At 42.9% G+C, this 15631-nt stretch overlaps 1 protein-coding gene across 7 annotated transcripts in view; it reads left to right on the forward strand.

The window, feature by feature from the left end:
* Positions 1-11661: 11661 nt before the first annotated feature.
* L3MBTL3 (L3MBTL histone methyl-lysine binding protein 3) overlaps positions 11662-15631 on the forward strand; it is a 109204-nt gene continuing 105234 nt past the window's right edge. For 5 of the 7 annotated variants that reach the window (XM_036248674.1, XM_036248671.1, XM_036248673.1 and 2 more), the window contains exons 1-2: positions 11662-11724; positions 15223-15295. The gene's annotated coding sequence lies outside the window, so the exon portion shown is untranslated. The remainder of the gene's footprint in view (positions 11725-15222; positions 15296-15631) is intronic. The other 2 variants (XM_036248672.1, XM_036248676.1) reach the window with 2 other exon arrangements.

Below are 15631 nucleotides of genomic sequence, written 5' to 3' on the forward strand. Positions count from 1 at the left end.
TTCTCTACTTCTTTAGTGATATAAGTGGTATTTACCTTATTGGCCATCAATGGCATCTTCGGCCTAAGGAAAAAATAAATGGAATCTCCAAGGAGCAATAATCTAAATCACATAAAAAAGTAGCAGTCAATAAACCGGTATAATCTATATGTAATAGCCCAGTGAAAACATGCTTTATATGGTATTATTAAACATTAAATTATTTTTCTACATTTTGAACAAAATTAATTTGTTTTCCTTGGTTTCTAAACCACCATAGGTCAACCAAAGGAAACAGAATCTCAAGATGGAGGGTAACTTATCATCTTTTAATTCTGGAAAAACTTACTCTGTGTCCACTTACAATGAGCAGAGACCCAGTGAGGAGCTCACAGTACGAGCTCCGAATAGATGCTCTGTGCTCCTGCCAACCCCTTGTCTTTCCTTTGAGAAGACCTCCCTTCTCTCATTGCAGTCGGAATCCACCATTCCCTCGTCTGAGAACCCCTTTACTTTCTTTCCATATTGTTCATACCTTTGTGATTGTTTCTGCATCTTCTGATAGGAAATGGGTTTCCAGGGGCCCACACTGGGTTTTTCTCAAGCCATCTTGCACAGTCACTCAGGTAAGGCGGTGCTCCACAGATGTTTGTCAAATCTGCAGTGACTTGCCCTTATTGTTGATAAGGTGTGTGATGTGGAGAACTAAGGTATTCAGAACAGGTGAAAAGTGAGACAAACTCTTAAAAATAAAGAAGAGTTTCAGCAAGTCAAAGAAGATTTAAATGAAGAAGATACAAATTATTTCAAGAACTTTGTGACTTGGTTTGATAGGCCTGTTCAAATCTTGACATTAACATTTAAAAGTTTGTAATCTTGGGCAGATGACTTCACCTCTCTAAACTTTAGTTTATTCATTTGTAAAATGGGGGTAATAAGAGTAGCTACTTATGTTCGGCAAAATTATAAGATCCCCCTCAAAAGCCCCTCCCCTACCTCCCAACTGGTGTAGGCTCTCTGTATAATTGCCTCTTCTTGTCTGTAAGAGAGACTGTGGTGGGATTTTACTTTGGTTATTGTGTTATGTTATGTGGCAAAGATGGAGGGATTTTTTTTTCCCTATTTAATGAAGGTTCTAAATCATTTGCTTTGAGTTAATCATAAGGGAGATTATCTGGATGAGCCTGATCTAATCAGGTGAGCCCCTAAAGGCAGTCCAGGGCTTCTCTGAATAGAGACATTCAAAGTGAGAGAGATTTTTCTGTTGGGTTTGCAGAAGCAAACTGCCATATTGTGAGAGGCCTGGGCATAGGGTCATGTGGCAAGAACAGCTGGGGCCTTTAGGAGCGAATAGCAGGCAAGCCCACCTGACAGCCAGCAAGAAAAAGGGACTTCAGTTCTATAACCACAAGGAGCTGAATTCTGCCAACAATCACATAAGCTTGGAAGAGGACTCAGAACCTCAGATGAGACCTCAACCCTGGCCAACACCTTGACAGCAGCCATGTGGGACCCTGAGCCGGGGACCCAGTTTGGCTCTGCCAGGAGCCCTGACCCATGGAAATGGGGAGACATAAACGTGTGTTGTTTTCAACAGTGACATTTGTGATAATGTGTTACATAACAATAGATAATGAATATACTACCTTATTAGGAAGATTTTTTGGTTATAAACAACTGATTCTGGCTAAAGTTAGATTTTTTTTTAAAGAAAGCAAATTGTATTCGAACAAAATTTGGTACATTGAAGATTGAAAGAAAAGACAAAAGGTCAGGCCTTGGGGATAACAGGCACCAGGTTACTCTGAGAAAATCTTTCAGGAATTTGGAGGAGTGCACTTTGAAATGATCTACCTACAGCCGCCATACCCTTGGCCCTTGGCCCATGAATCACATCCTCCTGATAAAGTCTAACTGCCTCACTTCCATCACATACCCATTTCTTGATGTCAGGAAGCTTTAGAATTGAGAGGCCCCCAAGACTACATGGAATGAGGCTGGGAGCTCCTTAAAGGGGAAGTGTGCTACTATCAATAAAAGAAGAGAAAGAAATTTGGGGGGCAGTCATAAAAAAAAGATCCACCTGCTACCTAACAGAGTTGTCAAAAAGACAAAAGATAATACAAACAGAATGCACAAAGTAATCATATGTAAATTTTAAACAAAATTATTAAGCATCATGGGGTCTACACCTCATCTAGAGAGTGAAATAAAGATTTCTCTTGAAGATGAAAAGCAAAATCCCATCTTGATGAGGGAAAAAATGTCCTTGCACTCAGGATGGTGGCTTGAGTGCCTGTTGCTACCTAGATTAATTATAATGAAAGGTTCATCAGAGGACAGAAAGTTATAAATTCCTAAGTGCTATTTGTGATTATTGCCATGTATGCAAAACCAAACCAGCTAAGAGAGAGACTCTTCCAAACTCCAGGAGGTCAGGGAGGAAAGCCAATTGTTGGTGGCTATACCTCTTCTCACAAAACTCTTAATGGTTGGCTCATAGTTCTGGTTGTAAATATTTGGACAGCATCTAAGCTCATGCATCCATGTTTGAATCATAGCTTTAAGTGTGAAATTTTAGAAAATTAATTCAGATATGAGATGATTCTATTTATGAGATGATCGTAAATAGAATCCAAAACAACTAGTGTATCAGGTATCGAGGATGTAGTTGTGTTTTTGAGATGAGGCTTTCATTTATATATTTTTTAAATGTTGTTGTTGTTGGAGAATGCTACTGGTCAGTACACCCATTCTGAGAAGGCCTGTCTGTGAGGTGATGTCACTTCTGGCCCAGAACATCACTGATGGCTGAATTTAACTTCCATTATATTCTGTTCTACTCCACAAGTATTTATTGAGCTCCCATTATGTGCCATGAACTGTATTAAGTGCTATGATAGATAGAAAAAAATAAATAGACAAGACAGAGCTCATGACCTTAGGGTATTTTATTATCTCAAAAGAGAGACAAACATTTGCAAGGACCAGACACCATACACAGCACCATATAACAAGTGCTAAAATAGCTACAGAGACAGAAGAAGGCTTTAAATTTGCAGTGTAACCACCTGAGTTTTTCACGGTAGAGGCAGGGCTTAAGCTCTGGGCAGCTTAAGCGACGGGCATCTCTTTAGTCGTCTAGGTATCCCCAGTGCCTAGCACCGTCCCAGGTACTTAACATATGTAACTAAAAGTGGGTTAGAAAAAATTTTAAACTGTGATAAAATATACATCAAATTGACCATTTTAATTATTTTTAAGTGTCCAGCTCAGTGACATTTAGTACATTCACATTGTTGCAAAACCATTACCATCTTCCATCTCCAGAACTTTTTGCATCTTGCAAAACTGAAACTCTTCACCAATTAAACAATAACTCCCTCATTTCTCCCTCCTCCCTAGTCCTGGCAACTACTATTCTACTTCTGTCTCTGTGAACTTAATTACTCTACATACGTCACATAAGTGGAATCTTAAATATCTGTCCTTCTGTGATTGCCTTATTTCACTTTGCATCATGTATTCGAGGTCTATCCACGGTGTAGCATGTGCCAGGATCTCCCTCCTTTTGTAAGGCTGGATAATATTCCGTGGTGCGTATATACCATATTTTGATTCTCCATTCATTTGCTGCTATTTCCTCCTTTTGGCTTTTGTGAATATCCAGCTAAAAACAAGGGTATGCAAATATCTATTGTAGTGAGCTAGACATTTTGATAGGTCAAGGGGGCAGAGAGAGGATATCAAAGCTCAGGCAATAGTGTGAACAAGAGCAAAGATGGATCAAATGCCAGGCCTGCTTAGTATGGCTTACAGTGGATTCGTGGGCTATCGTGGCTGAAGGTGGAAAGGCCAATCTGTTCCAGTGCTTGAAGGACACCAAGTTCCACACCAAGGAGATGAACTTTTCCTAAAGTTATGAGAAACCGTTTAGGGATTTGGCGCAGGGGAGTCACATCACCAACTCTATACTTGAGAAAAATTATCCTGGCAATGATGTAGTTATAGATATAAGGCAGGACACAAAGTAGGGCAATGGCAGAGGAAGAAGTTAAAGGGGGGAAGGAATAGGTGAGAAATATTATAGAGGAACAATCAGTAGGACCTGTCAACCAACTGGATGTGGGTAGCAGGAAGAGGACGTTGTAGTTAAATCAGCGGCTGAGAGCACGGTGACATAAACCGAGATGAAGAACACAAAAGGAAAAAGAAGCGGGCATCAGTAATAGCCACTGTTGATTAGGCTCTCACGTGTTAGGTACTTCACAGGCATTTTCTCATTGAATCTTGATAATGGCACAGAGAAGCAGGGGTTACTGCACACGGGAGGAAATTCAGCTGAGGTAGATTAAGTAACTGGTGTCTAGTAAGTAGAAATGGAATTCCAACCCCAGTCCAACCCCAAAGTTCAAGGATTTTTATTTTTAAAAATCACCACACTGTCCCATGTCTTCAAACACATAGAATATCCATGTGGATTTATCTCTCAATAACTTGGAAATGCAAGTCTGAAGTTCGGTAGAATGCTCATGAACAAAAACAGTCCAGGAGTTCTTTACACAAAGATGAGTTCAAATGATGGTGAGAAAGTCTGTGAGTTCGCTCGGGAGATCATCTAAAGACAGAAGAGAAGGCCAGAACTTAATTCCAGAAACACTCACATTTATCAGACAGGAGGAGAAAGTAGGACTAGGTCAGAGGGACAAGCGAAGAACCATACAGTGAATGGACAACCAAGTTGCAAGAGAAGACAGTTTCAAGGAAGGGATTAGTCAACGCTGTCAAATTAAATAGGAAGTGACTGTGGCCACTAGTTTTGGCATCTAGACTATCACTGGAGACTGTGGAGAGAGAAAAGTATACACAGCGATGTCTGTAGATTGAAGAATGAATAGGATGTAGAGAAATAAAAACAATAAATGTAAACTACTTGTTCAGGCAGGTTGGCACCAATGGAAAGAAGGAATTATTGTACAGTATTTGAAAGGGTGTAGACTTGACAATTTCTTTTTTTAGGCCTGGGAAGCTATGAGTAAGTTTTTTGCCTATGGAAGAGCCAGTGGAGAATAATGGACTATAAATATTGGGAGAATAATGAAAATTCATGGAGGAATAGAGAGAGAGTGTGATCGAGTGGCCATTTACAGGGACTGCGTGGCGAAGAGGTAGGGATATTTCCCCCGGAGATGGGAGAGGAAAAGAGAGAGATTTGGAAGATGAAGGGAAGAGTTGAGGAAACTTGCATTGGAAAGGAGGAAACCTGAGGTTAGTAAACAGCTGGTTGGGCTGTGGAAGAAGAGGAGTCAACTGAATAGATTCTTCGGTTTGTTGGGGGCTCCTCTGAGTTAGGACTGTTTTAATCTGTAGTGAAGCCAATCAGCTGGACGAGTGACGAAAGCTCAGTATCTCTTTTCAGTACAAAACATTTTCAGATTTTCCTGAAACTCCAGATACTTGATTGGACTTGGGTATTGCCCAAATTTCTTTTTCTCTTTTACAGACCTTTAAGTTAGATGGCTCTGGACTGATTTCATCAATGGTATACTGATTTTTACCCATTTCATTCTTCGCTGTCTACGAATTTTAAGTGCACACAAACAGAACTCTCAATATACTAACACAAAGGAAGAACTACTTTCTTGAAGACTTTCTTAGAAAAAGATTGGGAAATTGCTGAGATGTAGTAAAATGTTTCCATCCTGAATTTTAAAATCTTGTTCTTTAAAGACTTCAAACCCATTGAGAAACCTCGGTGTAAAAACTTTCTATTGATTCTGGTTTCTGAAATAGAACCAAGTGAAAGGCATAGCCGGTATAATGTAAAGTAACAGATTGTCTTCTCAAGCACTGACATTACATTAAAAATTCTGAACAAAGTAATGTTCCAGATTTTCTTTATGCATAGTTACACTTACTGTATTTATGTGACGAATTCTATTCCAGATATAGGTACTGATGACTGGGACCATGCCTCAGTTGCCTCCCTTATGAAAGCGAATGTAGGAATTTTATAACAAATATTTAGTTAAAAAACTGAGAAGGGCTTTGAAGATGTAAAAGTGTAATATAAATGCTAAATAAAGATAATATATTCTGAACAGTAGGCTCCTTTGAAATAGGGCCTATGAATTCCATTAGAACTCTCTGTTTACATACTTTTAGGAACTTGCAGGAGGATGTTGCCCACGAGTATGTCTGTGATACAACACCTATGACCTAGTCACCAGCTGGGAAGAAGGCAAGTAAAAGAGCAGATGTAATAATTCACATAATAATATTTCCTTAAGTCACTCAATAAATATTAATTGCATACTTCACCATGTACAGGTACAATTCTGGGTGCTAGGAATATGCAGGGAAACAAAACAGGCAAAAATTCTGATTCACACAGTAACATTTATTGATTACTAACCATGTGCCCAGGATTAGTCTTGCATTAATCCATTAAATCCTGATAACAACCCCATGAACGAGGTACCATTAATACCCCCACTTTGCAGATACAGAAACTGAGGAAAGAGAGGTTCAGCAACTTGCCCAAGATCACACATTAGCAGTTAGTAGAGTTGGGATTATATTCTTACCATCTGGCCTGCATGCTCCACTAATGAGAATAAAGACATTGGGTACTGAACTGACTACATTTACTCTGACTTAGTCCCCTTTAATTTTATGCAGCTAAAAAGAAGTCATACGTGCTACTGTTGCTTAGGGTCTTTTATCTACTTAATTCAAAAAATGACTCAAGTTTCTCTAAGAGATGGAGGGTTAATACGAAGACACTAGTGAAGTCAGAAGTTCCAGTTCTGCATGTGGTGACCACAGAACAGTCAGGCCTTTCCAAGACTAGAATGACATCTGGGAATAGGATATCATGCAGAGCCCAGCACAACTCTGGCACCCTTATCTTTATCTGGCTGGCGGACCTCTGCTCTGTTCTCCTTTATGATTTCTACGTATGCAGTCTCTAATGCCTAATAGCCAATGAACCTGCACTCTACCTTTTTCTCTCTGTGAATCATTGGTTTGGTTTTTGTAATGCCTATCAACTAACTTAATCTCCAGTATTTCCAGTTCATATGGCCACGCGTGAGAATATGACTGGTCTATTTCATCACTTCTATTCATATGGGGAAGCGCTCCCTGCTGACTCATAGACCATCGCTTGCTATTCAATTCAGTCCTTGGATTAAATGCACATTCCTGGGCCAATCAGCTGTGGCCAGGAGGCCAGCTTAAATGGAAAGAACATTCTAGAACCAGGCCCTAAGGGTATCATTTAGTTATCAGGCTTCTGGATTTTAGGCTTTAAATAAGTGTGTTATGGGAAATTATAAATTGTCATTTTTCTTTTGGTTTAAGAGTTGGTTTATGGTCTTATATTATTCCGCACTTTTGAATATGCCTGCCGTATTTCTATCTCTACCTTTGCGTCTAAACAAACTGATAATAAATATTCACATCTCTCCAGAAGCTCTTTATATATTAATTTCCTTAAGACGTTGAGAACGTGATACACATCATAATCCTTTCCTTACCTGATGAATAATATACCTTTTTCCTTCCACCCTCAGCATTTCAATTACTTTCACTATCACAATCTCTGTGCTGACACTACATGCAGATGTGTCACAGAAATACAACCAGGATTCAACTGTGAGTACCTACATGAACACTTCGGTGTAATCTAGAACACTAACACGAAAATCAAACTCGGCTCTTATAAATATTAATAATATGAATCTTAGCTGAACCAACGTTAACAACATTTTTATACTTGGGAAAACATGGAGCACAAAATTGTGTAGGCTAAAAAAAAATCAGAACTCGACTCATACTTAAAAGTAAGGTATACTCTAAAAGGGCGATTTCAAGTACTATTCTTTTAGAAAATGTCTATGGAAAGATTCAAGTTTACCTTAAGACTTGTGACCACTAGCACACATTACAACACGGGGACTGGGGTGAGGGAAGCAGCTTATGGCGATGGAACAGATCAGAACTAACTAGCCATTAGGGAATGGAACCCGTGACCTTCATCTCATTAGTACCAGGTTTAAACCAGCTGAATGAGCTATAAACTGATAACATTTTGATACCTAGCAGATGGATGAATTTTCACTCTTTACTTAAAATCTTTTCTTGATTCCTTATTATTTGTACTTAACTGTGACAGTCTTCCTATTATGTGGGAAGGATGGGAAGGGACAGGGTTTTCAAAGGGACCTCAGAAATCAATTACTCTGCTTTCTTAGTCTATTTCATGAGAGCACTGGCGGCCTGAAATGTGAGGTGACCTTAATGTTTCCAGTGGGTGGTGGCAGAACTGGATTAGAAAGCAAAATTTTTGGACTTCACTCCTGGGCACTCTCAGTTTGTGAGGGGCTGGTTCATGGAAGAGGTCATGCTTGAATTGTTCCTGGACAGGAGGAGTGTGTCTTATCAATGCAGAACCAGCTTAGTGTTAGGAAAAAGGAGTTTTGGTGTCTTAATGGAAGCTCGCACAGAGTGGAGGTTCCAGATGGAGTTCAGTGAGAGAAGTTTTGGATAATCTTCATCTGGGAGGTGATGAGACACCTCAAAAAGTCTTTGAATACTGAGTGCAGTGGTTTATTGTTAATCCTTGCCCGAGGATATTTTTTTTTTATTGACATTTTTTAAATAGAGTGGAAGGGAGGGAGGAAGAGAAACATTGATGTGTGAGAGACACATTGATTGGTTGCCTCCCATAGGACCCTGACCAGTGCCTGATCAAACCTGTGACCCAGGTATGTGCTCTTGACCAGTAAGTAATTGAACCAAAGACCCTTCGGTCCACTGGTAGATGCTCTAACTCCTGAGCCAAACCTGTCAGGGTGCAATGATTTGTTTAAGACACCTCCATGTAAATTGATTTTAGCTTCAGAATGTTTAGGAATGGAATAACCTGAAGTTATTTTGAGGGGAATAATTTGGGTGTAAATAAGCCAATACAAAGAAAAGTAAAGGAGTAAGTTAATACCCTCCTTTGGGATGTCAAGGAAGTTAAAGACCTAGTCTGAAGGATGGATTTGTATGTAGGTGTGATAGGGTACAGCAGCATGGGATGGGAGGAGGGTAGGAGGGTGAGATTAACTGATGCCAAAAATAAAGGATTTACCATGAATTATTAACCAGTGACTGAATGGTGGAAGGGTGAAGGAACAGCAAAGAAGTTTCTGGGACTGTATTGCCATTTAGGAAGCAGATGAACAAAGTTCTGTGAATAATACCGGGTCATATAAAGAATATCAGTGTTATCTGAGTTCTAATGCTGTATTCCGCCTCTATCTCAGGTGGTGACACCAAAGAATTCTTTGTAGAAAAAATCGGTAGCAGCTTTAAAGACATTATTCTTACACGAGTAGCTTGAAAACATTTACTATTCTGAACCACATCTTGGGAACAACTGAGATGAAATATTTGAGGTTTTATCGATGATCTCTTGAGGAGAAAGACAATGTATCGTAGAGAACCTCAATTCATCCTCATTTTTGGTTAGTGCACTTCAATAAGTGCACAGGTCCCAGTCAAGACTTGATCTCCAAATCCTTGGACTTGGACTTTTACTCAGGCTTTCTTTCCTAGAGGAAAGGTGGAACCATACACCCTGGACACTTGTCCTTCAAATCAGCTTAGCTATAACTTTCTCTAGAACACCTTTCATATTGCCAGAGGTGCTCAATTGTACTTGCTGTGCATTGCCCGTACCACAACATTCACAATACTGTAAATAAATGCCCAGTCTACTAGACAGTCTCTCTTCCCAGACTAAATTCCTTCTGGCCTAGTTTTTATCTTCTGTTATTCTCCAGTATCTTGCAGAGTGCTCAGCACAAGGTAGGCTGTTAATATTTTGTAGACTGTTGAACCAACATCTCTGACAATATATGTGAACTAGAAATATCATCCAAAAATGATCTACAGAGAATGAATCTGAAATGGATATTCCGAAAGAGGAATTTAAAATTAGTGTTCGTGTCTTTTGGGGTAAGGTCTTAGTTTTGTACATAGCTCATGGGCTTTCTTTCCTTCTTCTGCAGTCTGCCTTTGGCCATTTCAGTGCTTATTATTCAAGGGTCAGGAAGAAAAGAAGAGAAGCTGAAATTTAGATTAGTTAATTATGCTGTTTGAGAGCAGCTCTGAAAAAGGCTGGATGTGGTGGTGGGTGAAATCAATAGTTAACCGGCAGTATGAGATTATCCATCGCTCTCACTAACCAAGCCTTCCCCACCTCACACTCCTAAACCAATGGTTTCCCAACATAAGAAGCATATTTTAAAAGCTTATTTCAGTCTCATAAGGTTTGTTCCTTTGTTCTTGAGTACATGTCAAGCCATATGTCCTGATTTTTGATTTGGAGAATTCAGTCACTATACCAACAGAAGAAATAGTAGGGTGGTCTGCTCTCTAGGGTAATTTCATGGTCCTAACGAAAGAATTTAACAGTTTATTTTCTGAAACTGGTTCAAGGAACATTCCTTAAGTGGAAAAATTCAATCAAGAATAATAATATTACTTACATTTTGGAGAAGGATTTTTAATACAGAATTTCCATCTGTGATATATTTAAATCCTAGGCCTCAGGCAGCAATTTCAGAAAAGGGCCTCCTTTACCCTTTATTAGATGCAAAATAAATAGTCCACTTTGACCGGGAGGGGCCTTTGCCTTACTTTCCCACCCTTGCAAAATGTAAGAGTTGGTTCCGCCATTCCTGAAATCACACAGGCTACTTAATTTCTTGCACAGCAAACTGTTACTGACAATAAAATGGTTATCACAACTTCAGTTACTTGAATTATTTTGTAACTACTTGTACTTAGCAAAAAATGAGAATGGTGAGCTGCCCAAAAGGAGGCCTGCAGTCAATAAGTGGAAAGCTGTCAATACCGACACACAATACTGTCTCTTGATCTAGTTTTGACGCCTTAACAAAGACAGGTTTTGCTATTTAGGACCGCTCAGCCATCTTGACTGAATATTTGAAGAGGTAGTCCTCGCCCTGCTTATTGCCAAGGTACTTGAACACTGATTTCTAAGTTGATGTACGAATCCCAACATATTTTATAACAGAGGCCTAATATGCTTAAACTGTCAATAGAGGTTAACACTTAAGAAACGGCAAGAACACGCATTTTACACGCACACTTCATTATGCATTCTTCCAGTCCTAAGGAGGGGGAGGTTCTACTGCGTAAAAGCTTAAAACTTTATTTCATATTTTTTATGACCTGTAGCATGCATTCAGCCTTTGGGAGTGTTTGTACAGGACCAAGGCCCACTCTTTAATGGCTGAATGCATACATTTAACAGTACGTGGTGGATTAGCTGCTCTGAGAATTGCCTTTTTTAAAAAGTAAAGTGAAAAATAGACAAAGAAATCTATAACCTTAGCTGTCTTTCATATTTGTTTTGATTGTTCTTGAACCAGCTCTGAGCCGGTGACAAGGATATGAAAAGATGCACCTGAAACAGTATCTGCGGGCAGCTGCATTTGCCAACCGGCTTTATTGCTGCTTTCCAGCGGCGAAGGCGCAGCAGCAGTAACAGGGAAGCCAGAGCGAGCCTCCCCGGCAGCCGCGGCGGCGGCGGCACCGGCACCAGCGCAGTTTCCCCTCTCCCCAGCCCTGACTCTACGCGCACATGCGCACTGCGCCCGCAGCCCTGGACCATTTGTCAGGACTACTCGTGAGACGGAGAAAAAAAAAAGAGAAATTTTGGGGGTAAGAAGCGGTTGATCGGATCTAATCTCTAATTAATCTGAAGATTTGTCCGTGCAAAAGACATTCATTTATTTTTCTGGGTGAGGATGAAAGTTAAGAGACCTATAGAGAAAAGGAAGCGCACCCTCGTCTTGTGAAACAGATCAGGGGAGGGGAAAAGGACAGAAGGGGTTTCTCCCCCACTTCTCTGCGCCTCTGGGAAAGAGGAGAAAACTTAATCCTGGGGAAAAAAGTGGGCAAGTGACTCGGAAACGGCTGGAAGGGGAGTCTCTGGGCATCTCACTCTGAAGTAGTGAGTGCGAGTGTGAAAGAGGAACAAAAGAGAGAGAAAAGAGAAAGGAAAAAATGGGGGGAGGAGAGACTTGTATTTTTTTTCTTTGCGCGCACACGGGGAAGGGTGTGTGGGGCCGTGCGGAAGGGAGCCGGGGAGAGGCGGCCGCGTCGGGCTCTAGCCGGCGCGCAGGCGGCGGGATGCGTGTGGGCCCCCTCCCCTGCGCCCCCCGAGCTTGTCACTTTGGTCGCTTTCATGACACCGGGCGCGGGGTGGGGGAGCGCGGCGGCGCCGGGCTCCGCCGGGGTGCGTGCCCGAGTGGGCGCCGCGGAGCCGCAGCCCGGGCAGCGAGCGCGGCAGCCGAAGCGGGGGGCGCCGGCGGGGGGCGCGGGGGTGGCCGGGGCCGTGGATCGGTGCGGCGGGAGGCACGAGCCCAGCGCGCCGCCCCTGCGGCCCCCTCCGCCCGTGTGGCCTTTGTGCCGGGCGCGCACCGGAGAGCGAGCGAGCGAGCGAGCGCGAGAAGTACAAGTACGGGAGACCGAGGCAGTGGGAAAAGAGGCCGGGCCACTTTCTCCCCGCTCGGGCTGCGGAGAATGAACTGGTTGAATGTGCAGGCGCGTCTCCCCGGCGTGTGCTGTGTGTGTGCGCGGCGGAAAGGCCTCCCCGACTCCCACCGCGCACACGCACACTCACACGCACGCACACACTCACGGACCCGCGGCGGGGCTCGGCGGCCGAGAGTTTGCATTTTCTTCCTCGCCACCTCCCCCTTCCCGACCGACTGTGTGAGAATTTCATATAGATCAGCTCCAATTTCCGCCATTTTGGGAAAGTTGCACAAAAATAAACCCTCCGGTTTATTTCTGCCCGAGGCAGGAAAGTGCTTCGGGAAGCGAGGCGGCGCGGGCCCGCTGCGGCCGTCCGCGCGGGGGAGGGCGCGGGCCGCGGGCCGGGCCGGGAGCCCGCGCCGTCGCGGCGTTCGCCCCGCGCTGCTGCAGCGCCGGCCCGGGTGCGGGCGCGGGCGTGTGTCGGGAGGCGGCGGCGGCGGCGGTAGCGGCGGCGGCGGCAGCGGCAGCGGCGGGCGGGCGGTATGGGGGCAGGCGCGGGGCTGCTTTTCCTGCAACTTGTTTACGTCGTCCTTATATTGGGGAGGCAAAAAGGGGTCCGAGGCGGGGCCGCCGCCTGCCTCGCGCCGCGTGCGTGTGCCTTTCCGGAATAATGGGTTTTGCACGCTCGCGTCCTGGGCCCGGCGGGCCGTCCTCGCGCCGCGGCGGCCGGGCGGGGGGGAAGTAGAGGCCGGCGGGGGTGGGGATCGGGAAGCGCAGGAGCCGGGGCATCCGCCGCGCGCCCGGTGAGCTGGTGAGGGGGGGGAGAGGGAGGAAAACTTGTGAGCCTTAGAGGCGGGGTGGCGGGGTACGGTGGCACGGGCGGGGGGAGGGCGCAACTTTTGTGCTGGTGGCAGAACTTTAATTACCTTAAAAGAAAAAAGGCCTTATAATCTTCCCCCACCTCCACCCTTTCTGGTCTAAGCACGGCCCATAGCGCAACCGTGAGAGAAAGTTTAAAAGCGGGCGGTTTCCTCCCCGCCTAACTCGCAGAGGGGTGGGGGTATCTGTGGGTACGTCTGCGCTCGGAGAAAGGTGGGGGTAACGAGCCGCCCTCCGGGGTCGCTAAGACCGTGGCTCTTACCCCACCCTTCCACGGGGAGACGAAGGTAAAAGTCGCTTCGGTTCCTCTCCCTCCCCACCGCTTCCTTTTCCTCCCCCTCCCCGCCGATTTTTTGAGGGGACCCAAAAAACGGAGTCTCTTTCCTTATGCAACTTCCTCGGACGCTGTGAGGTCGGCCCTTCCCCCTCCTTGCATCCCTTGGCCGGCTCCTTAACCACCTCGGGTCTACCGCCAGAAAAATGCGTTAGAGATCATTCAAAGTGCACAGAAACAAAAATAGATTTTTAATTGTTCTAAGTTTAAGTTAAGGAAAACAGATGAGAAATAAGGGGGGGGGGTATTGGGGTGTGTGCGTCGAATTTTAATTTTGGTTTTCCTAAAGTGTTGTTTGTAATATCTTTATTGGTTTTGGGAGCCCGAGAGTCTCGGTACTGGCTAAGCTCGGTCGCGTGGATTTTTGCGCAAGTTTTTAGAAAAACACTGACTCGAGTAGAGCATTTCTCCGGAAAGTTTCAAGTGCAGCAAAATAGCGAACGTGCAAAACTGGCCAAGGGGAGACCTCTAGTGGTTAAACGCATCTTTAAGTTCCGAAGGCCGAGAGCAAAGTTTGGCCTTTACTTGTGGCTACGTAGTCCGTTCAGACGTGGAAGTAATTAGAGGACCTGAGCGAGCAGCCAGATGTTGAGTGAAAGGATGCTGATCAGAAATAGAAAGTTTAGTAAATCTGAGACCAAACGAGTTCTAAGGGCCCAGACCCAGTAATTTATCCCTCATTACTTATATGGGAAATACACTTTGCTTTTATTCTGGGATTTGAGCTTCTTGTCACTCCCTAGATTAGAAATAATTGCTCTCATATCTGTCGTTGTCTGTGCATTTGATCAATGTTTAATCAGGAGATATAACGGATGATTTCATTTTGAATGTTAATAAAAATATCTACATGTGTTTAAAAGTTTGAAACAATGAAAAGGACCCTTGGTTGAAATTTGCTTTTTATGTGAGCTGATCATTTTATTCTCTAATAAATATAATTTAACGCTGATGTTTAGTATTCTAACCATACAGTTAGTTATATATAGTCATAAAATAAGTAGGTCCTTTTAGTTGTAGGAGTATAATTTTGTTTCACTGGGAAAGACATTTCTGGATACTTTTTGTAATGTTATTTAAACACTTAAGTATATAGACAAAAACAGATTACATAATATCTATTCTTTTGCCAGTGTATGTTTTGTAAAGCACCTTTAATTTTAAAGATAAGAACAATGAGAGAAATTAAAGTTGAGTCAAATGATCCCTGTATCCTTCACTCATCATACAATGGGGGAGACTTCAATGGGAGAATTTAGGATAGGGAATGATATGAATGATAAAATCCATTTTACCTCATTCAGGACTAATTTATTTTAATATACTGAGTGATATTGTGTGAAATTAGGCAGTAAGTCAGTGATTCAAACTTTAAACCTTTTCATTGTGGATGGTGGACTTGAAGGCTTCTTTTTCATGACAGTGCTTTGATTTTTTTACTTTTCCTCTCTTTAAATCAATGCTAGATTTTCCAGAGAAGTCTTGGGGGTGGACAACAATATAAAGACCACCAGATAATTATTTCTTCACTGCCAGTAGGTAAGATTTGCTTGTTGAAACTAATTGTTTGATATGTTTACATATGTTAAAGGCTGTATTTGGGGATCAGGAATAAGGAGCGCGTGGGGACAAGGTTGGCAGAAAAACATCATTTTATGGGGGCTGCTTTGAATGCATGGAAGTCTTGGCTCTGTGATTGAAGCTGGAATAAAACATTGGGAAAAGTTATGAGATTGTCCTGAATAATCTTTGAACTTGTTCTCTTACCAGATTCTTTTTTGCTTTTTTATTGATTTTATTGGAGTAACATTGGTTAATAAAATTATATAGGTATCAGATATACCATTGTACAACACATCATCTGTATATTGTATT

This window comes from Molossus molossus, unplaced genomic scaffold (assembly GCF_014108415.1).
Source record: "Molossus molossus isolate mMolMol1 unplaced genomic scaffold, mMolMol1.p scaffold_m16_p_8, whole genome shotgun sequence".
In the NCBI taxonomy this organism is placed as follows: Eukaryota; Metazoa; Chordata; class Mammalia; order Chiroptera; family Molossidae; genus Molossus; species Molossus molossus.